We start from the raw sequence: 5,000 nt of genomic DNA, 5'->3' as shown, positions 1-5,000 counted from the left end.
GACGATACCGCCATCTATGGGACGCCAAGCCGACTAAGACATCGATGGGCCCACAGTGCCCATCTTTCGACGCCACCCACAAAGCATGCAGCCTCTGTCGACCACAGCACCCAAACGCCAGTGCCTCTGCCGCACGACGTCGTGGACCGGCAATCACACCACCCACACCCGCTCGTGCCCCACCCCAACGGCCAAACTCGCAACGCCAGCGGATGAACGGCGGAAGTTTCCCGCACTCGTAATGTGCAATCCACACCTATAACTTGCGTTTCATGAAGAGTTATGTCCAATATGCGACATTCCCGCTGTCCCTATACATGAGCTGCGAGCTGTACCACGTACAAGCTACAGACGCGATCGCATTGCTCACTGTACTGATTCCCATGCCGAGCGATCAGCTAGGAAGCGCCCCATCCATGTCGGTACCCGTGGGCGTTGCACTCGCAGTCGCAAAAAACGTTGGGCAAATATATATCTCGGAACAGTAACGACAGTCGGAGCCTCCTGGCGTTGCACTCGCAGTCGCAAAAAACGCTGGGCAAATATATTTCTCGGAAGAGTAACGACAGTCCGAGCCTCCTGCGTGGGAAGAGTCTTTCTAGGCCCTGACCCACGGGAAGGGTTTAGCTTCCCCCATCCCGGACATTTGAAGTCGTCACACTACCGGTATTGACTAATAGACTGATTGCTGATAATCACTAGCCATACACTGGGGGAAACGGCCGACAGGGGCAGCAACATAGTGGAGCCGCAGTGTCACTAATGTACAGAGATAGAACAGTTTCGACTGGAACCAGAGTAACCGTATACACGGCACTGATTAGTAATAAATGCAGAGCCATCAGAATACAGATAATATATACAACCGTCCCTATACATGCTGAAAGACTCTGCACACAATGAGAACCACACGTCAGCCAGACACTATCACACACTACTCTCTGCCTCTAACAGGCACACACACAATATCTAACCACCAGCATGGAAGAACATCCGGTGCATCCTCTCCGCCACATTACACAATCCACACTATCATAACCAGACCGGGAGGTCCACCCAGAAAACAGAATATCCCACCCTTCCGACATCCGCCATTGCTCAGTTAAGCCACGAACACCCACACATGTCCTACACAGGGGTGCACCCAACATCACAATACTGCCTCCTGTCACAGTACACAAACAATGGCAGGAATGAAAGACACACATCTGCCATAACCTTGGAATCGGAGCGCCGCCTGTCATGAGCCACAAGTGCATCCTGACGTGACAAATCGGATGATCCCGCAGGCATGCACTTACGATAATCACTATCAACGAACCTGCCGCCCCCCCCCCCCCAATACACCTTTCCCTACAACAATGTGTACCTTAACCTAAGCGATATTGTACCTTAACCTCAGCTATATCGTACCTTAACCTAACCTACATTGCGCCTTAACCTAACCTACGTTGTGCCTTAACCTAACCTACGTTGTGCCTTAACCTAACGTATGTTGTGCCTTAACCTAACCTATGTTGTGCCTTAACCTAACCTATGTTGTGCCTTAACCTAACCTATGTTGTGCCTTAACCTAACCCATGTTGTGCCTTAACCTAACCCATGTTGTGCCTTAACCTAACCCATGTTGTGCCTTAACCTAACCCATGTTGTGCCTTAACCTAACCCATGTTGTGCCTTAACCTAACCCATGTTGTGCCTTAACCTAACCCATATTGTACCTTAACCTAACCCATGTTGTGCCTTAACCTAACCCATGTTGTGCCTTAACCTAACCCATGTTGTGCCTTAACCTAACCCATGTTGTGCCTTAACCTAACCCATGTTGTGCCTTAACCTAACCCATGTTGTGCCTTAACCTAACCCATGTTGTGCCTTAACCTAACCCATGTTGTGCCTTAACCTAACCCATGTTGTGCCTTAACCTAACCCATGTTGTACCTTAACCTAACCCATATTGTACCTTAACCTAACCCATATTGTACCTTAACCTAACCCATATTGTACCTTAACCTAACCCATATTGTACCTTAACCTAACCCATATTGTACCTTAACCTAACCCATATTGTACCTTAACCTAACCCATATTGTACCTTAACCTAACCCATATTGTACCTTAACCTAACCCATGTTGTGCCTTAACCTAACCCATGTTGTGCCTTAACCTAACCCATATTGTGCCTTGACCTAACCCATGTTGTGCCTTAACCTAACCCATATTGTGCCTTAACCTAACCCATATTGTGCCTTAACCTAACCCATGTTGTGCCTTAACCTAACCCATGTTGTGCCTTAACCTAACCCATGTTGTGCCTTAACCTAACCCATGTTGTGCCTTAACCTAACCCATGTTGTGCCTTAACCTAACCCATATTGTGCCTTAACCTAACCCATATTGTACCTTAACCTAACCCATATTGTACCTTAACCTAACCCATATTGTACCTTAACCTAACCCATATTGTACCTTAACCTAACCCATATTGTGCCTTAACCTAACCCATATTGTGCCTTAACCTAACCCATATTGTGCCTCAACCTAACCCAATTTGTGCCTCAACCTAACCCATATTGTGCCTCAACCTTACCCATATTGTGCCTCAACCTAACCCATATTGTGCCTCAACCTAACCCAATTTGTGCCTCAACCTAACCCATATTGTGCCTCAACCTAACCTAATTTGTGCCTCAACGTAACCTAATTTGTGCCTCAACGTAACCTAATTTGTGCCTCAACGTAACCTAATTTGTGCCTCAACGTAACCTAATTTGTGCCTCAACGTAACCTAATTTGTGCTTCAACGTAACCTAAATTGTGCTTCAACGTAACCTAAATTGTGCTTCAACGTAACCTAAATTGTGCTTCAACGTAACCTAAATTGTGCTTCAACGTAACCTAAATTGTGCTTTAACGTAACCTAAATCGTGCTTTAACGTAACCTAAATTGTGCTTTAACGTAACCCATGTTGTGCTTTAACGTAACCCATGTTGTGCTTTAACGTAACCCATGTTGTGCTTTAACGTAACCCATGTTGTGCCTTAACCTAACCTATATTGCGCCTTAACCTGCTCTGTAATTGTTATGCAACTCGTTAAATTAGTGTAGTGTTACCTAACCGCAACCCTCGCAATATAGTTCGCTATTCGCACTGCCCGGTCCCCTGTGTATCGCGTCATGTTAAACACCTTGCAGGTGTTGCTGACTTTCCACATGCTCCTGCTATACACTGTAATGTGGATAGCAGCAGGACGTACATGCCCCCCCCCCCCCTTCCCCCCTGCCTTCGCAAGCTGGTCGTTGAGAAGTTTGCATGTTCAATGCCCTTCGCATGCCGACGTACTCAGCCTACGTTGTGGTACGGCCTGTCACCTGTCCGCCGATGTACGCAAAACCCACAAACTGTACTGCACATTGGTCCGTATGTACTGAATGATACATCGTGGCACATGTGTGACCGTACGACGACTGCGCCTAGCAACGGCAGACCATACAGTCCAAATATTGTGCACGCAGCTACGTGTCGTCTCCCTATAAGAGCTGGATTGCAGTGTGGTACGCCATTCAGACGTGTGGGAGGAACGGACGCCCTCGATGGCGATCAGCATGAGCAGTCTGTTGATGTAGTGGAGCGTGTATTCGGACGTAGTCGTCTCTTCTCACACACCGTGATAGCATGTTGCACCGCGTTCCACATCTGCGACATCCTGCAGAGGCCGGCTGACAGTCGTTCGCGCAATGGACACCGCATACGTACGGGGGCTACCTTCCACGTGTTCTCGAGGCGTGCACATGTTGTTGCGTCTATGTGGGCAGACGTAGTGTGTTGTGACACCTGACACAGGCATGCAATACTCGTTGCAAATGGCGATGGACGTCTACGTTTGCTGGTGACGTTACGCAAATGAACAACAGGTAACCCGTTGTGGTGCGGTTGTTCTCGCTAGAGGTGAATCAGTGTTGGCGACGATCGGTCGAGCTATTAACTGGTTGTTTCAGGGATACCCACCATGCCCACGAACGTGAAAGGGGATCTGGGTGTGAGGCGATACGCGGCGGTGGCTGGGTGAGACTGTCCCCGGCCGGTGAGGGGGGGCCGCCCGGCGTGCTGGCAGCGCGGTGCGTGGGCGCACGCGCTACAGCCGGCTGGTGGGGGCGGCCAGTGGCAGGCGCGCCGGCCGACGGACGCGGCAGGCGGCGCAGCTGCGCGCCGGGGCCCCCTGCTCGCGGCGCCTTGCGGCCAAAGTAGGTCCTCGCGGGCCCGGTGCGAAGCGCGGTGGCCATCTGCAGTGTGCTGGTCCGATTGAGGACTGTGTGCGCTGAGGATGCGCCGCCGCCCGGCGCTCGGCGCCGCGACGCCGTCTGCTGCTCGGTCGCCCCAGCGGTTCTCGCAGGTGGTTTGTATCGCAGCTGTGCGGACGTGTTGGCGCGTGCGCTGTGCTGGGAGAGTTCGCTTCGGCACCCAAGTGGGGCTTTTGTCCTTCTGTGGCGCTGGCGTTGGAGCTGCCGGTCACCGTAGGTGGCGCGTGTTGTCTCCCGCCGGCAATGCCACGACAGCACGCTCCCGGGCCTCTGTCGGCAGCGGCAAGCTCAGTTGGGAGCACGGGTGGTCGCACCTAAAGCGTCTACTCGCCTAACTCCGGGCGATTGCGCCTCTCTCGAACCCGACCAAGTACTTAGGACGGCGCTGCGCGCCGCCGGGACCTGAGAGGGTTTCGAGGTGTGTTGTGCAGGGGAGCTCAGCCTCCTCCTGTTTGCAGAATAATTGAGCGGACGCTTGCGTGTTCGCGCGGGCCCCCGGGACACACTCCCGGGCGGCCGGCTGCTCAGCTCTAGTTGACGCAGCTCCCTGGTTGATCCTGCCAGTAGTCATATGCTTGTCTCAAAGATTAAGCCATGCATGTCTCAGTACAAGCCGCATTAAGGTGAAACCGCGAATGGCTCATTAAATCAGTTATGGTTCCTTAGATCGTACCCACGTTACTTGGATAACTGTGGT

The 5,000-nt window shown here is 51.6% G+C and overlaps 1 non-coding gene across 1 annotated transcript in view; it reads left to right on the top strand.

Annotated features, from left to right (window-relative positions):
- The first annotated feature begins 4,847 nt into the window (after nt 1–4,847).
- Nucleotides 4,848–5,000, top strand: part of LOC126436468 (small subunit ribosomal RNA) — a 1,909-nt gene continuing 1,756 nt past the window's right edge. The window contains exon 1 of the ribosomal RNA XR_007580690.1: nt 4,848–5,000. This exon is cut by the window's right edge and continues 1,756 nt beyond it. This is a non-coding gene — a ribosomal RNA (small subunit ribosomal RNA).

Source organism: Schistocerca serialis, unplaced genomic scaffold (genome assembly GCF_023864345.2).
Source record: "Schistocerca serialis cubense isolate TAMUIC-IGC-003099 unplaced genomic scaffold, iqSchSeri2.2 HiC_scaffold_1236, whole genome shotgun sequence".
In the NCBI taxonomy this organism is placed as follows: domain Eukaryota; kingdom Metazoa; phylum Arthropoda; class Insecta; order Orthoptera; family Acrididae; genus Schistocerca; species Schistocerca serialis.
The sequence above is the reverse complement of the archived record's forward strand: the minus strand, read 5'-3'. Positions and strand labels throughout refer to the sequence as shown.